Source organism: Equus przewalskii, chromosome 5 (genome assembly GCF_037783145.1).
Source record: "Equus przewalskii isolate Varuska chromosome 5, EquPr2, whole genome shotgun sequence".
NCBI lineage: Eukaryota > Metazoa > Chordata > Mammalia > Perissodactyla > Equidae > Equus > Equus przewalskii.
The window spans coordinates 42,195,284-42,217,162 of record NC_091835.1 but is presented as its reverse complement, the minus strand read 5'-3'; the positions used below and the strand labels follow the sequence as shown (position 1 = coordinate 42,217,162).

The following is a 21,879-nucleotide window of genomic DNA, read 5'->3' as shown; positions in this document are numbered from 1 at the left end:
GATGCCAGACCCTCCGCTGGGTGGTTGATAGGTGCTATCTCAGTGAGTCATTAGAATAGCCCTATCACATAGGCCTTATTTTCCCCTTTCAACAAGTGAGAAATGCACCAGCTCTTCTTACCGTCTTTCTCCAGAGGCCAAGCTTCCTGGTCTCTGTAGTGGAACACGAGTGTGCCTTGGTTGGATTACTGGTGACATACTGCTCCTCCCTCAGCTGTTGGGGTCGCTGGGGCTCCTGGGAAGTAGCCCTAGCCATGGGCACCTCTTCTGTCTATCACTTTTTATATGTGATATGGAAATGACTGTAATTTATTCAAAGGTTCTTAAAAAGGAGGAGAAAAGGTGTCATTAATATGAAAAAACATCTAACTGCTGAACTGCGTATGTTTTCCAGGGTAAGGGGCTGGTGGAGCTGAGGGATGTCCTTGTTCTCTGAGCACTCAGTGGCTGGAGGTTTACGAGTTTGGAGGTGCGGGGTCTGAGCACTGAGGAAGTGAAGAGTGATTTAGAGGACTGTGGAGGATGCGGATGCTGGAAGTGGGGAGACCAAGAAAGCTCAGCCAGTGAGTCTGGGCACAGGGTGACGCAGAGAGGGAGAAGAGGAGCTGTTGATTAGCAGCGAGATGGAAAGACTTGGGAGCGCAGACCTGTTCATGGGGGCTTACAGAGCTTTACTCGGGAGGTGTGATATAAACCCCCCTCCACTTCTATGCAAAACCCTCAGTAAACTCAAAGCTTACTCTACCATCCTGTGGGGTGGGCGGACTCACGGCGAGAGAGGCAGATGTACTGCCTCCTGTTGGCTGAGCTGAGAAAATGTCAGCCTGCCCAGAGGAGTGGAGAAAGGACACCTGCCTACGTGCAGATGGGGAAACTGAGGCTCAAAGAGTGTACGCTGCCTTCCCAGAGTCACACAGCTACAAGCTTTGAGATCTTGCAGCTTCCAAAGCCCGAGTTCTTTCCACTCCAACGTGCAGTGTCCTTGGACTGTTTAGGCTGGTAACTTGGCAGTTACTCCAAAAATTCTGGCCTTGAAATGTTTTGTGGTTATTTTCCACCAACCTGACGACTAGATAACAGCAACATCTGCACATCCTTTTATTCCCTTCTGTTTGAATGCAAGATAAGTCGAAAACAGAAAAGAAAGTAAAACAACAATAAAACCTCTTATAAGGATATACTTGGAGCTAGGGTGAACACAGGGGAAACCATGGACACACGAAAAGACAGGGTGCTCCGTTTCACTGTAAATCATAGGAAAGTGATATAAACAAATTATTATTATTGTTTTCCTAATTTTAAAGTTGGCTTCCCTAAAATAATGCATGAAGGCTGGGCAGTGAGAGAAAGGAATCAGAACCTGGAGACTGAATGCTTTTGGTGTGCTCCTGTCCCCAAGCTTCTGCTGGGACGGGGCTTATGCGTCTTTAGAGCAGCACATCGCTTACCTGAGGGAGCAGCTTCTGCAGCTGCTGGCTGATACATTCTTTTCCGTATTGCTTACACAGAGGTTCAGGAAAGTATTGGAACTGGTAAGAAGAGCCCACATCTACAGCAGGGTGTCTTAACTTTTTTTCTGAACTGAAATTTCTTTGGAGATCTGAAAAGAGCGAAAGACTTTCTTTAGCATAAAATGGCACAAAGGCACGTACACGGAAGATTTGCATGTAAGTTGTCCAGGAGTGCGGGTGCAGAGAAAGGCTGGCAGAACATAGAACTCCTGAGACATCTGAGGCAGGGTTTCTCAGAGTGACATCTCTGGACCGCCTGCATTAGAGAGATGTGGGATGCTAACTAAAAATGCAGGCAGGCTCCCTGACCCACCTGGACCTTCTGAAGCAGCATCTGTACGTGTTAGATTCCAGGGTCTGGTTTTTATCCCATTCTTCAGGTGATTCTAATGCATATTAAAGGTTGAAAACTCTGCCCTATCATGTCTGTGAACCCCAAGTACGAAACTCCTGATTTAGAACCACCTAAGCATGCTGGGTTAAAATGCAGATTTAGACTCAGAAACTGTGGTGGAGTAGATCTAACACGAGACATAGGAATCTGTATCTTCATCACCCGCATGATTCTGGAGCAGGGACTCTAGCACCAGAGTGCTATTTTGAGGCAATGGCCTGAAGAACAGCCCTGGACAGCTTTCCACCTAGTTTTGGTGTCCCCCACATGCCTAGTGCTGGAGCTGACTCAGACACCCAGATTTCTTCCATTACAGTTTCTCATTTAAATAACTCACCCAAGAAAAGTACCTGTTCCACATCTCATTCTCTGATAGACTAACCCAGCTGAGAAGGGTAATGACTCATAAAACATTAAAGTTTTGCTTTGCCAAGTAATACAATTTCAAATATTTCTATTTGCCAGGATCCTCTGATATCTCAAGCCCTAGCAGGGACCAATAGTTTTCAGGCAAGAGATGAGAGGCAGATAATATGGTTGTTGAGTCCTACAGTTCCACCACCCCCAGACTTGAAGCCATCTGAGGATGTAGGCTATGGCTTCCTTAGCGTTGTATGGGCTTCTCCTGCACAATTCTTAAAACATAATCAGTGCTCAATAACTGTGATTTGATCCTCAGATTCATTGAGCACGGGTGGGCACCCACCCATGTCGCTGGCCTCCTTTTATTAGATGCTATATAGGGGTCTGTTCCTGGTGTGTCTGGGAAGAAGGACTGGGTGATCAAGCCCTTACCCAGGGTGGAAGATGCGCATCCCCTTCCAACCCCATCTCAGCAACAATTCAGCCTCTGGTAATACAGAAGGGAGCAGTCCTCTGTGATTTCATTCTCTTTCAACTTCTTTCCTCAAGAGAGAAGGTTGTTGGAAGTAAAAAGAGATGAATGCTACTACCCTGAACAAGTCTTAGAGCCAAATAAATGGTCTGGCAGGTTTTGTGCTCCAAACTGAGCAGCTGGAAGACAGTTGACAGATTCAGAAAAGCAGTTGGTCTCAAGAAAGTTGCCTCGGAAACTTAGTTTAAAATTCGCTTGGAGAAGAACCCAGCCTCATTGATTAAACACTGGCTGAAAGATTATAAGGTAATGATAAATTGCCAAGGAGCCCATGTTGGGGTAAGTGTCTAATTGGTGCCACAGGGTTTGGGGTAAGAGCCCGTCTTCTTTCATAGCCTTATTAATGATCTGGAAGTGGTTGGAAATGGTATATTCATGCTCAATTGGGAGCTACTACAAGCAAGAGAACAGTAGAATAACGATTCAGATAGAACAAACAAAGTGGAAAATAGCCCCATGACATTCAGCTTAGAAAAATAAACTTTAAGATTTTTTTTTTAAATATGGGAGTAAAGCCAAGCAGGAAGATTGAAAAAAAAAAAAAAAACTTAATGGCTATAACAAACCTCGAAACACTCAAGTAGAATAGGAGATGTGCAGCCCTATGAAGTGCTGCACAGCCAGAGGTCAGAATTATTTTAGGAATCCATGAAGGAGGCCAGGAATAGGTCAAAGCCACCCTCTCCCCTTATAACACCAGAACTGGATCTAACAGTCCATGTGCTCTCTGCAGGAGTCCTAAGTGTCCCTCGGAAGAGGAAATCCGGGTGGATGCTGACACTTCAACGTGATGATAGCTCTGTAGACAGCATATGGGTTCCTGACACTCACAAATTAAGGGAAGGGTCCTTGGAGGAAAAGTCAAGAATTAGGAGATCAATACCTGGTTGGTGGTCAAGGAGGAGACTCTGAATGGAGCCAAAATGTCTCGGACGTAGCAGGAAAACAGCTAGACGAGGGCACCCAGGTGTCGTTGAAGGATATTTCATCCTGAAGTAGAACTGTCTTCCACAGAGAAAACTGCAGTGCACACTGCTATCAGAAAGAAAGCACAAGAAAGCTTTAACTAAAATTCAGTGAAAATAGCTGGATAAAACCATAAAACCAACTATAGAATGCTATAGACTGAATATCCGTGTCCCCCTCCCAAATTCATATGTTGAAACCTAATGCCCAATGTGAGAGCATTAGAAATTGGGGCCTTTGGGAGGTGATGAGGTCATGACGGCTCCACCCTCGTGAATGAGATTAGTGCCCTTATAAAAGAGACCCCAGAGAGCACCCTCACCTCTTCCACCATGTGAGGTTACAGTGAGGAGGCAGCTGTCTATGAACCAGAAACCAGGTTCTCACCAAATGTTGAATCTGCCGGCACCAGCCTCCAGAACTGTGAGAAATAAATTTCTGTTTATAAGCCACCCAGTCTGTGGTATTCTGTTAAAGCAGCTCAAACAGACTAAGACACAGAATAAAAGTACTCATGGATGAGGTACCCAGTCATGCTCAGGAGAAATGGACATGTCAGTGTCCACACTGATTCTCATGACTCCACACAGCTATGTTTCAATGAACAGACTCAGGCCAAGAACACGTGGTCTTAAATTTGTCACAAAGAAATAAATACTACAATATAGGAATGATTGAAACTCAACTAGTATGGAGTAGATGAGTGACAAGAGTACTGGAATGAGAGTCAGAAGGACTGGTTCTTTGAGGCCTATGTCTCTGCCATTAATATAAATGTGGCCATATAAACTTGGACTAGACCCCTGGTTAATCAGAGTAGGCTAATGCGTATAACAAACAAGCCCCCAAATTTAATACAATCAAAGTTTATTTCTTGCTCATACAAAATCCAAAATGGTCTACAGATAGCTCTCTTTTAGGAAATAATAGAGACCCAACTCCTTTCATCTCTTGGCTCTGCCATTTTTAACACACAGCTTTCAAGGCTTCACTGCCCATTTGCCTCAAGCTAGCAGAAAAGGACAGAGCTTGGAGGAGCCTGTGTGGGCGGTGATCATGGCCCAATCCTGGATGTGGAGCACAAGATTTCTGTTCAGAGTCTATTGATTAGCACCTGGTTGGAAGACGACAGGCTGAGAAACACAGTCAAGTTTCATGTGCAGGGAAATGAGGAACCAGTTTACTGAAGCACCAACCACTCTTTGACCCAGCCATCTCTAGCCAGAACGTTTTCAGCTCCTGCGCTGGGAAAATCAGGATAATAACGTTTTACTCCCTTTGGAAACAGCTTAAGGCCATTAGCAAAGAGAAGTCAGTCAGGGAGAAAATGAAGAGACTGGTGTGTATTTAGATGGGTTCACTGTACCCGGAGCTTGAAAACTGAGGGCAGAAACACCAAGGGGAGTGTATCAGGTTGAATACAGGTTGAGTGTCCCCTCAAATTCATGTCCGCCCAGAACCTCAGAGTATGACCCCATTTAGAAATAGAGTCTTTGCAGATATACTACGTTAAGATGAAGTCATACTGGATAACAATAGGCCCTAATTCAATGACTCGTGTCCTTAGAAGAAAACAGAGACACAAACACACGGGGAGAATACCGTGTGAAGGCAGAGGCTGGTGTGATGCAGTGCCAAGTCAAGCAATGCCAAGGATTGCTGGCAACCACCAGAAGCTAGGGAAAGGCAAGAAAGGATTCCCCCCAGAGCCTTCAGAGAGAGCATGACTATTGACATCTTGATTTTAGACTTCTAGCCTCCAGAACTGTGAGAGGATAAATTTCTTTGTTCCAAGCCACCCGGTCTGTGGTACCTTGTTATGGCAGCTCTAGGAAACTAACACAGGAATGACAGATTCTTTCCACGTCAAAGATTGTTAAAATCAAAGACAGTCAAGAACCCTCCAGCCTGGCGTGCCAACAGATCCCGAGGGCAGATCCATACTGGAAACTCGAGTTTATGGCTGAGAACACTGCTTGCACTGGAGACAAGAAAACTCACCTGGGATGAGGGAAACTCTTATTCTAAGATTTTTATATTGGAGACAGGATAGGGGTAATAATATTTTATTAAACCCTAAATCAATAAACTTCATATCAGAAACACACAGGCTGATGTAGATTTTTAAATTTGGGAACTATTTAAATGAAGTCTTCATAAATATAAAAATTATTATACCATTTTCATTAAATATTTAATATTTTTTAAAGAATATTTTCTTGCAAATTTAACGTTTAATCCTCTTTGTCAAAATAATTATATTAACACTTGCTAGTCCAAGAAAATCCAGGTGGATCTAAATGTCAGAGACCAATCTTTCTGTGATCCAAGGCATCAAGCCAGATTATTAAGTACCTACTCCATTCCAGATAGACAGATAGGGGCTGGAATACAATTGTCAAAGCCATCAGGTGGGAAATGATAATCTTTTCTTAAGTCTAGCACGCTCCTAAAATTTCATCCATAAATTAAACCTTTAGTAAAGTCTTGTGTTCCAGCAGTTTCCTGGTAAAACATAAACACTGTGTCCTTGAAGGGAGTATCAGGCATTGAAATCTTAGTAGGGGCTGTTTTATCAGATCATTTTCCACCTTTAAAGCAAGTGTCAAGGTACGAACGGGGGGGGTGGGGTAAGTACCAAGGATGGACACAGACGTGGGAGTGGGGCAGGCCGGCTGCTGAGGGGGGATCTGTGGTGAGGAGCTCTAAGTATCTGGGCCCAAAGGAGGACACTGAATAGCTGACGGAGGCAACGCAGGGCAAGAGGAGAAGCCAAAGGGAGACATCTGCGGAGGTCAAAGCAAACTTTGCCGACTTCACGATTCTGCCATCTGGAGCTCTGAAATTTCAGGTGCGTGCAATTCGGAGAATCACGGCAAAGCCAGTTTTAGTGCTGTTACCATAATGTCTGTCTTGCCTCGGTTTACTTACTAACCTATTTGTCTCAGAACGACAGGAGGCAGTGAGCACCACAAGTTATTTATATAATACCTTTTTTTAAATTGCTTTTCCCTTTCTGCCTACAGTCTGTTATTCTCTCATTTTTGTAAGAAAGAAAGAAAAAAACCTCCTCCCTATCTTTGCACAGCAGGTGCACCCCTGTTCCCGCCTTCCCCCAGCCCAGAGGTGGGTGGTCTCTTTGTAAATGAGCTTGAATTGCCCAGTGGTTGGTATTCTGAACAGGCCTTCCATTCTGCACCCCAGTTCCAGAGCCCAGCCTGGCTGAGCACCAACAATCAATACCCTGAGATACAGCTCAGCTATCAGGATGCAGAGATGATGAGCGTGGAGAGGCGCGTGGTGCGCCCAACGCAGACCTTTCCCACAAGTGAGAGTTCAGCGTTACGCTCTAGGCTGTGTTTCCCCTACGTTCCTGATCACAAGAATCAGCTGTGATGTTTATTTATAATATAGATTCTGCAGCTCCACTGCCGATCTGCTAAATTCAAGTCTCAAGGGCGGAGGTTGGGGGGAGGACATGGACCTGTGAACCTGTAGTCTAGCAACCATCTCAGGTGACCTTATGCTCAAGGAAGCCCTGCGAACACGTCCATGGGTAACAGGGAGCCAGGACGATCTTAAGTGGCTGTGTGAGGCAATCAGATGTGAGTTCTAAGCGTCAGTCTAGAATATGGGAGAAGATGAACTGGAAGGTAATGGGACTACAGGTGGGGAGACCATTTAGGGGGCTGTTTCAATAATGCAGGAGAAAAAAAGATGAGTCTGAACTAAGGTGGAAAGACCAGTGGGTGATGGAGGAGCACAAAAACATTACTTTTAATCGACAAAACTTAGTAAAGAAGCAGGCAGCTCTCAGAGGTCCACAAGCGCGTGCTGAGCACCTCTCAAGGAAAAGCCTTGATCTACTGGGTTCATTAAAACAGGAACCTGTAAGAAGCAAGAGCCTTCCTGGTACTCTGCCAAAAGTCTCAATGTGCTGAAACACGTTCTTTAACTTTCTGACCCATTTCCTGTCACCATTCTCTGGTTTCCAGCCGGAACAGGTCTCCCACCATAGTAACCCTTGCAAGTTTCTAAGCTTCCTGACTGACTCTAGCCATAAACCCTCTCGCTCCACCCTCCAGGCTCCTGTTTCTGCTCTTCCACAGATTTCCCTAGTCTACAGGGTCAGGCCTCTGGGTGGACCACGGCAAAGAGGTTGCGACCACTCCTCAGGACCCCGCAGCGTGGGGGCTCCTGTTCTTCACCCCGCTTCTGGCCTCTACTCAGGGCGCTCATGTCTCCTGCCTTATCTACCTCATCAATGCCCGCGCTTTCCAGTCTTCTCCCAAGCATGTCTTTTCTCCTGTGCCCACACTTTCTAAATTTCTGTTGCTTCTGTTATTGACTCTGTGACTGAATGTTTTAATTAAGTCACCATAAAATCCTTTGTGAGGTTGTTTTCCTTAAAGCCCACATTCGTCGGCCACCATCTGTGTTATTGAACTCTCACAGCGCCCGACTCTGCCTCCAAAAGAGGTCCAACAAAGGGAACCCAGGTGTCCTGCTGGTTGCTCCGTGGAGCTTCCGCCAGGCAGGGTGGTCTCAGGTTGGTAGCTGGCATCTGCATAGCGGGAGATGTCAACTCCGGAGTGACTTTCTATCTACATGGCAGAGCTGGACCATGGAGAAGGTGGGGAGACTTCTCTCGATAGCCTCTTCTCCCTAATTTGCTTGTCTTGGTTTTGTTGTTGTTCTTCCTTCCCACTTAATCCTGATCTGACAGAGGTGTGCAGAATGATCGGGGGAGTATTTCAAGGTTCAGAGAGCTCGCTGTGAAAGAACAGGTTGGATGGCAGGCACAGGAGACGACCTGCAGGAAGGCAGGGCAGAGAAGGGGAACTTGGATGAGGTCTTCTCTCCCTCCCCTGGGGCAGATGTGGGCAAGGCGGCTGGGTTGTTAGTGCCATGGCAGGAAACCTGTCCGAGACGGTAGGCGGTGAGGGCGTCAGCCTGTTCCATGGTGTGTCGGCTGCAGCACATCCGTTGCCGCCTCCCTTTGCGGCTGTGCCCGGCTTCCCTGCAACCCTCCAAGGCACTGAGACCTGTCACAGCCATGTGCCGGGTCCCTCCCAGCACGCTCAGGCCTCCCCTCGCTGTGGACACAATTTGGTGCTTTCATATAAGGCAGAAAAATATTTTCATTTACAAAACAAGAGATAAGGGCTTTTTCTTTCTGTTGTCTCCCCACTCATTTTTCTTCCATGTCTCAGATAAGGGAGGCAGAGTTGTTTTAATTATGTTTTCAGTGTGAGAATACAGACTCTTCTTTTGTGCGATGCCCAGCTTCCCTCTGGGGCTGCTGAGCTTTCTCACAGGTCTGTTTTCTTGGAAAGAAAAGAAGCAACTTTCCCGTTGCTGGGAATGACACATCCAGCCTTATTCAGAGGTCAGTGGCCAAGCCCAAGGGGCCCCTGGGCACAGAGGAGAGCTAGCGGAGAGTGCTCAATGTGGTTTCTGAAGGAAGAGTCTCCAATGCGTGTGGGAACTCTGGTCTTCTAATACTCAAACCTGAGACTGCCATCCAAACACATGTAAATGGGAGGCAGCTCTATCCTGGCGCAGCCCAGAGGTCTGGCCGTCTTGCCAGGGCGGCTCATGTTAGTCAGTGCATTCTATTTGCACAGTCTTCTCATCTGTCAAAGAACCTGCACACCTATGATCTCACAGGAACCTTCCTGGGCATTTCTGTGAGATGGGAGGGCAGACATAGTCAGCCCTGCTTTACACATAAAGAAACTGAGGCAGAGAGACAAAGTGACCACACACACACACCAAGGACCAGAGTGAGCCAGTCATCAGGATCAGATTCAAACAGACCTTCCGCACACTGCCTGCCTCAACAGCCATTACATCTCAGGGCTGACTTCCAAGCCCTTTGCTTTAAACCCTTGATTTTCTCTTCCTTCGTCTCCTTTTCTCCCCACTGTCAGCCACCCCCAGCCAGGTCCTGCCGATGCTCCCTGTCTGGCCTTTCGCGTTTGCCTCTTCCTCACTTCTTGCTCCACCCCAGTGCAGCCCCTCGGGACCTCGGCATTCGGGAGAATGTTCTCACTGTTTTGTCTACCTCTGGGATCCCCTTGTCTTGATTCCATGCTCCACACATCTGCCGGATTCCTATTCCTGCAATACCACTTGTTTACGTTCCACGGCTCTCTCTTCCCTAAAGGATAAAATCTTGCTGGTGCAGGCCGTCACTGTCTGGCCCCTGCTGACTTCCCAGCCTGGTCGCTAGGTAGTTACTCCATCGCACCAACCTTCTGCTTCCACTAAACTTCCTGAACTTCTTGGTTTTCTTCCAACACAGCCTCATCCTTGCCTCTGAGTAGTGAGGTAAGAGTGCAGGCTGTAAGTACAAGGATCTGGGTTCACATTCCTTCCTGGCCTCTTAACCGTTGTGTAAGTCAGGTTACTTAGACTTCCTAAGCCTCAGTTTCTGCACCTGTAGAGTGGGACTAATACCAGTATTTGCTTATAGTGTTACAAAGATAGGTGCTTATCACATGCTCAGCCACAGGAAACAGTTGGTAAATATTAGTTATTTTTATTATCTCTCTAACTTTCCTTCCCTGAAGCCCACTTTGCCCCTAAAGACTTCCCTGAAAGTCCAGTAATAACAATAACAATAATGATGATAATAGCTAACACCTACGTGGCCTTTCTCACACGCCAGGCAATGTTACATGTGCTTCACAAATATTAACTTCATTCCTCACATCAACCCTAGTATAATATTACTATTATATCCATTATAATGTGAGGAAATGGGAGTTCAGAGACATTAAATAGCTTTCCCAAGTTCACCCAACTAGGAAGTGATGGAGCCTGGGCTGGCTCCATCCTGCAAACTCCGGGTAATCCGCGTCTGGACCCTCACTGAGCACCTGGCTTATGCCGTCTCCTCTTGGGTTTATGTAGGGCAGGGACCAGGCCTCAAGGCATTGCTTCTCACTTGGCAGACACTTGGGAATAAAAGCCTTTGCTGGTGATGATGATGTGGCTCCCGGCCTTTCTCTCCTCTCCCAATCTAGGCAGGGCCCAGGTTAGTTTCCAATCCCTGCTGTAACAAACTACCGCCAATCCAATGATGTGAAACAGTGCAGATTTGTTATCTTACAGTCTGTAGATCTGAAGTCCAATGTAGATCTCAAATTGGCTAAAATTAAGGTGTCATAGGGCTGTATTCCTTTCTGGAGGCTTCTAGGTAAGAATCCCTTTCTTTGCTTTTTCCAGCTTCTAGAGGTCACTCACATTCCTGGGCTCCTGGCCCCTTCCTCCATCTTCAAAGCCAGCAACAGAAGGTTGAGTCCTCACATTACATCACTCAGGCCTTGTCTTCTGCCCCCTCTTCCACTTTTAAGAATCATTATCATCACATTGGGCCCACCCAGATAGTAACAGGGGTAATCTCCCTATTTTAAAGTCTGCTGATTAGTAACCCTAATTCATTCTCAACCTTAATTTCCCTTTACCCTATAACATAACTTAGTCACAGTTTCCAAGATTAGAACATGGACATCTGTGGGGTGGGGGGGCGGGGCTTTTGTCTATATAACAGAATCCCATATGGAATTAAAAATAAAAGCAATACCTCATCATAAAATAGGTATAAAGAAATCTGACAAGGGCCAGCCCAGTGGCATAGTGGTTAAGTTCATGTGCTTGGCTTCAGCAGCCCAGGGTTCAGGTGTTCAGATCCTGGGTGCAGACATGCACACTGCTCATCAAGCCATGCTGTGGTGGCATCCCACATATAAAATAGAGGAAGATTGGCACAAATATTAGCTCAGGGCCAATCTTCCTCACCAAAAGAAAGAAAGAAATCTGACAAAATGCTAATCTTTCCCATAATTACTACTTCAGCGACTTTTAATGAAATGACATAAAATATGTTTTCCAAAATCACATCCTTGGCTGCCCCTGTTTTGTGGTACTCTACATGTGTGCCCCGCCTGCCTGCTGGACAGTCCCAGACTGACAGAGGTCCTGACCGCATCTCATCTCTCCTGCCTCCCACAGCTGCCCCACCTATTCTTGGCCCCAGGTGCAGAGAGTGGGCTGAAGAATATATGAAAAGGAGAGTATAGCGGAGCAGAAGATAATGCAATGAGCATCCAGAAAGGAATGGATGAATTTAGGCCTGCAACAATGTTTGTGAGTGGAGGCCAGCCCCATGGTGTAGTGGTTAAGTTCACACACTCCACTTCCACAGCCCGGGGTTCACGATGGGGCATCCCGAGCACTGACCTAACACTGCTCGTCAAGCCATGCTGTGGTGGAGTCCCACATAAAAGAGAGGAAGATTGGCACAGATGTTAGCTCAGTTACAATCTTCCTCACAAAAATTAATAAATAATCAATAAAAAAAGAAATTAAAAATATGTTTAAAAAAAATGGTGTTGAGTAGACATCCTACCTCCTTGCCTTCTGCAGTAGCCTGTTAAGGTGACAATGTGGCTGAGGCTCATGGGAGCCCTCAAAGCCAGGGAACCAAGTTATAACAGTCCAGTGACAGCAGGGAGAGAGTGACTGGTGGGATGAACACACGGAGAAGATAAAGTCATGGTCCTATTCACATTAAATGCTTTTCAGTTTTTATCGTAATTAAATGTTTCAAAAATGTTAATGAAATAAATTGAACTTGACTTCCCCATTTTCTCCAGATCCTGCAATTATGCTCAAGGCCTGTCTTGAAAGGATGCCAGAGGGTGATGGATTAACTCGAAAATAAATCAAATTTCCCTTGCTACAGAGTTAGGGAAATACAATAAGCATTCCATGCTGCCTCTGGTGATGGAAGAGTTGCTTCGCCTGGCCACGCGGGCTAGGAACAGCCTGAGGAGCAAGCTTGCTAAAGTTGTGTCATAAACCAAACTCCATCAGGGCAATAAGCCCCTGTGGCCACGGCACAGCGGGTGAATGGGCCTGGGCGACATTTCTGCCGAGCTGCCTCCTCTTGCCAAGGCTCCCTCCCCGTAAATATCTAGCTAGCAAGCTCTTGGAAATGAGCTGGGCGTGATGCCAGCCAGACTTCCAGCTTGCCAGGATGGGTGGTGCAGAAGGCCAGGCACCTGTTCCCTCTGCTCTTCCTGGCATGGCGCTTTCGTGCAGGGCTCTGCTGACTTGGCGGCGGGGGTGGGGGGGTGGGGGCGGGCGGTCTCTGGGTGGGATCCAGGAGAACCGGCGCCAGGTCTGTTCCCAGGCCTGAGTCAGTGGCAGACTCTGGCCTATGCCTGGAGATACTGAAGGCCAGGACCTGGGCTGGGAGAGAGACCGAATGGCTCCCTGGGCTCCTTCCTGAGGTCAGTGAATGTGCGATCATCTGAGTTCATTAGCAGTGAGAACCTTCCCTCTGCCCACAGGATTTGGGCCAGGCGAACAGAATGAATGCAGATTCCCTACGCTTAAAATCCCCCAATTTACCTCCAGGTTCCTGTCTTCACACCCGCCCTTTACCCCTCTCTCCCCAAAACTTTTCGCTTTTCTCCTTCTTTCACATTTATATATGATATTCTGATAGAACTTCCAGGGGTGTTTTCACAGAACAGGAATCAAAGCCTTAAGCTATAGGGACGGAATGCTGTTGGGGAAGTTTTAGGCAGTGGCCACGAAAGATGTTTCTGGCCATTAAGGCCTTCCAGGAGTTTCTGAAACCTAACTGAGTATAGAGTTTCCTATTGCAGCTACCTATGGGGGCCTTTCTGATGATATCCACATCAGCTACATGTTTTCCGGACTTGTCTGTTATGTTGTGTGTTGGGGTATTCTGAGCCCAGCATCCCCACCTCTGGAGAGCTTTCTTCACATGGAGCCCTGAGTCCTCCAGAGCTTTCTCAACACACATGCTCGTTCCACCTTTGAAGTCATCACAGAAGTCTAAGACAGGCTTCATGCATCAAAGTTCTCTCTCCTGTGACTCCTGAAATTTCTCATCCACATTTCTTCTATCTTCCTCAATTGAGAATGTTTCAGATTATTTTATTAAACTTAGCTTCTCTCTTCCATTCCAGACTGTTCCAACATCTTAGCACGATGTCCAGAATGGATGGCAAAATTCCTAACGACATCTGACCAGGACATTGCAGAGTGGAAGACCATCTCCTCATAGACTCTCTACTTCTATTATTACAGCCTGAGATCCAAGCAGCATTACAGGAGACCTCACAACACAATTGCAGATTCTGTTGACACCAACTGCTAAACCTTTTCACATGAGCTGCTTAAGCCATGTCCTTTCTTGTAGTCGTGCTATTAGGTGCATTGTTAAACATCATCTCACCCAATTCCACTCCTTATTCCAGCCTTTCAAAAATCTATTTATCATCTATCTATCTATCTATCTATCTATCTTTCTATCTCTGTGTGTGTTTGCGTGTGTATATACACATATGCATATATGAGAGATAGAGAGGAAGATCGTCCAAGCTTCCTGTGTTCTGAAAACCTATATTTCCATCAAAGTCATAGATAATAAACTTGAATGTAGCAGAGCGAAGGGAGGGGTTCTAAACCAGACAACTACAGATGATTTTTTCCACTTTCATTAGACAGTACCTTTGGTACCCAGATGTTTAGCTAGTTTCCAACATGCCTGTATATCCGTATGTTCAACCATGTGTTTCTCTCTTGTCCACAGCTAGACCATGAGAGCCCCTGTCACTCAGCTCCTGACGTCCACATGTTCTTCACTGGCCATCTAACATGACCTTGTTGAGAAAAATGTCATTAACTGCTCCGATCTGCCCTCAGTAGACCCATGCTGGATCCAAGAGGTCCTGGAGTCTTTTTCTAGGTGCTCCTAAACAAGATTTTCAATAATTTGGTGAATTGGGGCTGTGTTTTCATGTCGAGCTCACAGATTTATAGTGTATAGAATCTGCCTTTTGGGTACTTACTTACAAAATCAGACTCCTATCTAGGGACTGACATAACTGAAGAGGCTGGCATGTGCTCCCATCTCTTGAAACTGCAGCCTGTACCCTGGCTAATTAGCGATTGCGGCAGACATTTGTCGGGCAGACCGTCATTTGCCTCTTCTCCGCTTCACTTTTAGGCCTGATGCCTTTTCCAACACAGGTCTGCCCTTTCCTGCAAGTTGTATGTCAGCCTTTTTCCTCTTAAATGGGCGTCCAACACACTGCAGTGAAGCAGACACTAGGGGAAAAGAAGTTTGCAATGCCACACCTATGAGTTGTCCTGGGACAGCCTGGGCCTTACCACTGGGCTTTGGTTTACCTGATACAAGGAATGAGTCTAGGGCCAAGCGAAATTCCAGAAGCCTAGAGTCCAGCATTTGCCATTGACTGTCAGATACTTCTGCCATCCTTCCTGTCTTGAGCCAATGCTAACCTCAGCTGCTCCTCTGAGGCCTTGAGTCAGTGTCCTCAGCAACATCCTTGCTTATCCCGGTCACAGGCTGGGAATGTGAGTCCCTAAGGAGGGACAGAGATGGAGCAAAGCTTGTGAAATAATGGGAACGAGATGAAGGGAATTGTGTACCCCAGAAAAAACAGCACTTGAAACTTACCAGTTTAGGACTTGGCGGCAGGTAATAACCCTGCTCCACCTTCCTCACGGGGAAATGAGTCAATGTTTGTGCACTGGAAAGTGAGGGTTATTACTGGATGGGTGGGGGATGGCAGAGAGAGGGAGGGTTGGGAGGGTCACACCTGGAATTTTCCATCCGTGGGCAATTATCTTACCGCTTTAGGGAACCAGCTCAGAGAGACAGGGGCAGGGGACAACGGAGCTCGCCAACTGCTTCTGAGAAAAACAGAAAACAAAAACAAAACCAGACCTCCTGGAGGTAGGAGATGCTGTCCCTGTTACTCTTTTCCCTAACTCCCTTTGCAGGACCCCCTGCAGTATTTCTAGCCTTACCTGGTCAGAAGAGTCACCTGGGGCTTATGTTAAAAAACAGCGAGTCCTGAGCAGTGTTTCTCAACCTTGGTCGTACATTAGAACCACCCAGGGAACTTTGAAAAATCCTGATGCCTAAGCCACACCCCAGACCAATTAGCCCAGACTTTCTGGGGTGGGGACCCAGGCTTTAGCAATTTTTAAAGCTCCCCAGGGGACTCCAGTGTTCAGCCAAGGCTGAGAACCACAGTTCCTGAGTCTCCTCCCAAACCAAAAGAATGAGACTCCAGGCATAGGGCCTAGAAATTAGTATTTTTAACAAGCGCCCCATGTGATTATAATGATTACATAAGCTGGGGAACACTGCCCTATTAAGACCTCTTTCTCCTTTTAAGGCTGCCCCCCCGACACTCTTCATTTAAACTTTGTTTCATTTGCCAGGAAATAGAGGTGGGAAGAGTGGGGTGACTCATTCAACACATTGGGATGGCCAGTGAAGACTGCGGTGTGGGGGAGGCCTCAGGAATTGTGGAAGGGTAATTACTTGGGAGCCTGACAAACTGACAAATGAAGCAATTTCCATTTCAAACAGAAAGCCAAGATGAGATCAGATGCATTTCCAGGCAACAGGAGGCAGAATGCAGCATAGTTAGAGCCGGTCGGGGACTCTCCCACAGGCTGCCCCTAAATATTGCAGGGCCTGGGGAAAAGGACAAAGGAAGGCTCGAGGCCCACAGCCCACATCCCTGTCTTTTCCAACCCCAGGCTCCAGCAGGGCCCATGCGCACGTCTGTAGACTGCAGACGGCCCAGCCCCCAGAATGAAATTCCATGCATATGCCCAAGCAGCCAGCCCTCCCGCCCAGGTGCACACTCAACAGTGCAGTTCACCCTTGATAGCACAGACCCTGGGAAGAGGCCTACAAAAGCTCTAGAATGGGCCTGAGACCATTTGGGCTGGGAATCCTGGGTTTCAGGTAGAAAGCACAACAGAGCATGGTGGACTAGACTATGGCAGTGGATATGGGCTCTGGTGGGTACATCCTTTGGCCCAACTGACTCAATAGTCGATGGGGGAAGGTAAAACTAGAGGAGGGCTAAAGTGGGACCCTCGAAACCACAGGATAAAGGTCTTGGGTCTTAGGACAGCACTGCCCGTGCACGCAGTCTCTGCATGCAAAGACTCAGCCCACTGTCGTGGAGGGGACAGAACCCTCCACCATGTATTTCAGCCTTTTTCTGGTAGACCTCATTCTCTGGCAGGAGCTCCACACAAGACCCATAGCTTCTCATCACACAAGCCCCAGAAGGGAACAAGACCCAGCTCCTCGTGTGGTCTTCTCCCTACCAATTGATACCTCTACCTCTTCTGGGTGGATCAAGTTTTCTCATTCTGAATGGTTTTTCTTCCCCGAATTCTTTTGACAATATCTTCTAGATGCTTCCATTCCCCTCCTGTGTCCCTCATCCAGACTATGGCCAGACCCAACCCGGTTTCCTTTGCAAAGTGCCCACCTGCCCTTCCCTTCCTCAGCCAGGCTGTGTCCTGTAGCGGACCCCTTCCTGCCTGAAGGTGACCTTCATCCCTCAAAGGGAGCTGCATGCCCCAAGGTTCGTAGACAAACCTACTCCCTCCTATCATCCTGGCTAACATCCTGGCCTCATTTCCACTCCCTTACCTTCTCTCTCTACCCTTACCCGTCATATGAGAACAGGCTGCTAGGCAAGCTGTCTGATAAACAAAACCAGAACTCACACTTCCAGATAATTGCTATCTTCGAACTAGTGACCTTCACTTACTTAAATAACACTCTTACGGCCCCAAATGTTATTGCAGCTTCTCTTTTGAAATTGCCTTTGGGAACTGCAGCCCGTACTTATTTTTTTTTGGTTTTTTTTGATTGGCACCTGAGCTAACATCTGTTGCCAATCTTCTTTCTTTTTTTTTTTTTCCTTCTTCTTCTCCCCAAAGCCCCCAGTACACAGTTGTAGATTCTAGTTGTGAGTGCCTCTGGCTGTGCTATGTGGGACACCACCTCAGCATGGCCTGATGAGCAGTGCTATGTCCGTGCCCGGGATCTGAACCTGCAAAACCCTGTGCCACCGAAGCAGAGCTTGTGAACTTAACCACTTGGCCACGGGGCCGGACCCAGCACGTACTTTTGAATATCCTAGTCCTGGCCGGCCTCTGTCCACTCTTCATGGATTTAATGTTTTGAAGCAGCCTTCTATTTCCTTTGGAGCAGAGTTGGTAAATGGAGTAAGCTCTGAGTAATCAAATTAAGAATTTAAAAAATGAAGGATGAGTCCTAGGGATTTATCCTAGGGAAATAATCCTGGATGTGTGAAAAGATTAAGTGGATCTCCAGAATAGCAAAACAATCAAACAAACAAAAGGATACGTCCAACAGAAATGTTCAACCCTCAACGATCGGATAAATATAGTAAATCCATGTGAGGGAATGCTTGTAGCCATCAAATGGTGAAAGATCACGTCAAGCCATGGAAATGTAAGAAGTGGGGGCAGTGGGTGGGGTGGAGGGTGCGGTTATAAAAGGGAACATGGGGGATCTTGGTGGGGTGGAACTGCTCCCTGTCTGACTGTGGTGGGGGATACACAACCTACACACGAGATGAAATTGTATAGAACTAAATACACACACCCAAGTGAGTCCAAGTAAAACGAGGAAGATCTGAACAAAATCTGTGGATTGTATCAGTGTCAAGATTCTGGTTGTGCTATTGTACTACAGTTTTTCACAATGTTCCTATTGGGGGAAACTGAGTGAAAAACAAAGGGGGTCTCTGTATTCTTTCATAAAACTACACATTAAATCAACAATTATCTCAGCAACAATTTCACTTAAAGAACATATTTGGAGCAAGAGGGCGTGTCTTAAGTATCATTATAGGGACAATGTTTCTTCAGTTTCAGGAAAGAATTGGATAAACTCACCTATAGTGAGGTAACAATAAACGATTTAATGTAACACATTTTAGGAGAAAGTTTATATTTTTATAGGCAAGGAGACCCCCACTTATCTAGAGCTGAAAGAATGGGTTTATCAGAACCAGGCCCCCATAAGGTGAGTGAGAAAACTTGCACGGCCCTAAGAGGGGTCCCCATTAAATTTTGCACCTCAGTGCCCCCCTCAGCTCACTCTCAGCCCCATCCCTGTTTTGAAATTTCACTTTTTGGTGAACTAGGGGTAAAGGGGCTGCTCAAGAAAGAGGGCAGCCCGTGGCCTCCCCCTCTGCAGGCCATGCAGACTCGGCTATGATTCCTGTCTGGGCTTACGGAGGAGAGAGGAGGAACAGCACTGTGTACACACAAAGCAGCTCAGGATCTCACAGGTGTTCCTGGTGTGAGGTTGCTTGAACACAATAACGGGCATGGACTTTGCTGCCAAAATGGTCCTGTTTCTTTAATGTGTGGTATTTTTTGTAAATATTTATTAAGGACCTACTATGACCAGGCATTTTTCTAGATGCAGGTTAGACCACCCTGAACAGCCTCTTTTTTCCTGGAGCTTAAATCTCCTCATTTTGAGCCTGAGTGATTCCACTTAAGAAGTCCCCAACCAAAGCGAGTTCTGGGCTCAATTAAGGCTGGGCAGCAGTCTGATCTCTGCATTGCAATCTCATTTTGTCCAATTTGCGGGGCTTTGATGTGCCGACAATCCATGGGATTGCAAAGCGTTAACAGATGGCGGGGAGGGGGGCCGTGGAAAGAGCTTCCCTCCCAGACAGAGCAGTTGGTTTCTCTGAACCGCTCACAGCTCCGGGGCAGTAAGTCACTGTCACTGTGGGTGCGAGGCCGCAGGCTTGGCAGCGGGCAGACTCTGGTGTAAGCCCTACCTCCACCTCTTCATCATCTCCGTGGGGTGAGGTTCTCTCATATGTAGTCTGGGCACAAGACTACACACCATCAGAGACTGTGGTGACAGTTAAGTCCAGGTAAGTCACAGACCAAAGCATCCAGCACAGTGATAGCCCCGTGGAAGGCAGTGACGTAACTGGAGCTGCCATCATTACACTGAAGCCTCTCCGGGTTGCAAGGCACCTTTTCCACAAATGATATCCTGACACAATCAGGAGCAGAGACCTGGTGCATCTGCCTGTGATTACGCACAAACAGTTGGGCAGTGTCATAATTAGAAGGGCCTTGAAGGCAAGTACAATGCTTAATTCTGACATTTTTCTCAAGCACATACTTTTAGGGCCTACATAGAACAAGGGGCTCAATAAACACTTGCAGATTTTGATTCAATTCAGTAAATATTCATGGATCCCAAGGCTGTGCACTGAGCTATTGGGGTAGAGAGCAGGTAGCTCTGATGACTAAGGCATTTCTCTTTGGGTTCAAAACAATTCTACTGTGAACAACTAATAGTCCCACATATAATAAAAAAATGTATGTTAGTAGAGGTCCATGAAATGAACTGTGAAAAACATCATCAATTTTCTAATCTGTTAATGAAGCACACATGATAGTCGTGGAAGCTCACTGAGTTCCGTGATGTGCCAGACACTGTGTACCAGACCCTAGGCTTCCAGAAATAAATATTGAAACTGATACACTTAAGTATTTCATGGTCCAGTGGGGGAGACAAACAAATAATTATAATTCTATTATAAATAGGTAGTAAGAGAGAAATATGTACAGGGCTCACAAGAAAGAGAGGATGAGTTAGGAAGACTTCATACATGAGGCTTAAAAGATAGGATAAGCTGCAGGTGGCCAGGAGGAGAAGGCACTCTGGGTAGACATATCTGCATGTGCAAAATAAGCTGATGGACCCAAGATTTTGGCACTTTGGGGAAAGGGCGAGCAGTTCACTATGACCCCATCCAGATGTGAAAAGCAGAGAATGGTGGAATATGAAGTGGAGACATAGGTGAGATCAAGATTGTGGAGGCCCTGTCAAGTCCTGCTTAGGAACTCATGCTTTATCTTGTAAGCAGTAAGGATCCCTGATGGGCTTTGAGGAGTAAAGATCAAGTTTAGCTTTTAGAAAGAAAATGATTTGGACACAGGAGAGAAGATGAACTAGAGATGGAGGGACCAGTTCCCTTACTGCCTGGGACCATTCCATGGTGATGAAAGAGCTTGAGCTACAGCAATAGTAGAGGAAAAGGAAGGGAAGGAAGGAGTCAAGAGATATTTAGAAGTTGAAATTCCAAGGACTTTGTGACTGATAGGATCTGGGTAATGGGGAATTTGGGAATGATTTTGACTGAAGACATTAAAGATGACCACGGATGATGGGGGCCAGCCCCATGACCTGGTTAAGTTTGGTGCTCTCCACTTCGGTAGCCCAGGTTCATGGGTTTGGATCCTGGGCGCAGACTTACATCACTCGTCAAGCCATGCTGTGGTGGTGACCCACATATAAAGTAGAGGAAGGTTGGCATGGATGTTAGCTCAGGGCTAATCTTCCTCAGCAAAAAAAAAAAAAGAAGAAGAAGAAGAAGACCAAAGATGAGATGGCAAGATTTATAGAAAGCAGAGGAGTAGAGGAGGAGAAAACAGCTGTCAGGACAAAGAAGAGTTTGAGTTGTAAGGAGGGTGTGAAGATCTGGGAGAGGGGCGTGCAGGTCTCTTTGTGGAATGCTTTTTCCATTTCCAGATTCACAGGATATCCCAGGCCCTGTGTTGTGCAGCCACCTGAGAGTGGGGCCCATAAGAGCTTATCTTGGGTAAGCAGGGCACAGCCACACAAAGTGCACGTGGCTCTCCTCTCTCTCTCTGCCACATTTTCTAGAGACTCTCACAAGAGCCCACTGTTGGCAGAGCCACATTCAGAAGTCAAACTTGATAATTGATGTTGTAATCCCCTGGATTCCCTCATTAGCAGCTGCTAATGGCTGGTGTGTTAACGATTCAATTAGGCCTCTAATAGGCCCGTTGTAAACCGCATCCCTTCAAAGGGAAGGGAAGAGCTGTGAGAGATGACTGAAGCCAGCAGTGGAGGTCCCTCACAGCACCAGAGCCCTCCCCACCATCTCTGGCTGGGGTGCCTGGGTCTGAATTAGCACTCTCCAGAAGGCCAGCCTGGTGGCAGGATATTGGATTGCAGGGGGAAGGAAGCGGGCCCAGGAGAGCTTCCAGCCAGGAATCTGGAGACATTCTCTGCTGCAAAAAGAGGCTCCTTCCAAGCCTGAAGATCAAGATCTGGACTTTGGCTGTGACTCACCCTCTCCCAAGCCGATAACTATGAATTATGACTTTACCCAACCCCACCCTACAGCCCC

At 46.8% G+C, this 21,879-nt stretch overlaps 1 long non-coding RNA gene across 1 annotated transcript in view; it reads right to left on the bottom strand.

The window, feature by feature from the left end:
• Positions 1–1,448: 1,448 nt before the first annotated feature.
• Positions 1,449–21,879, bottom strand: part of LOC139083351 (uncharacterized) — a 124,503-nt gene continuing 104,072 nt past the window's right edge. Inside the window, exons 2-3 of the long non-coding RNA XR_011539992.1 lie at positions 3,684–3,835; positions 1,449–1,600 (exon numbers count right to left, since the gene is read on the bottom strand). This is a non-coding gene — a long non-coding RNA (uncharacterized lncRNA). The remainder of the gene's footprint in view (positions 1,601–3,683; positions 3,836–21,879) is intronic.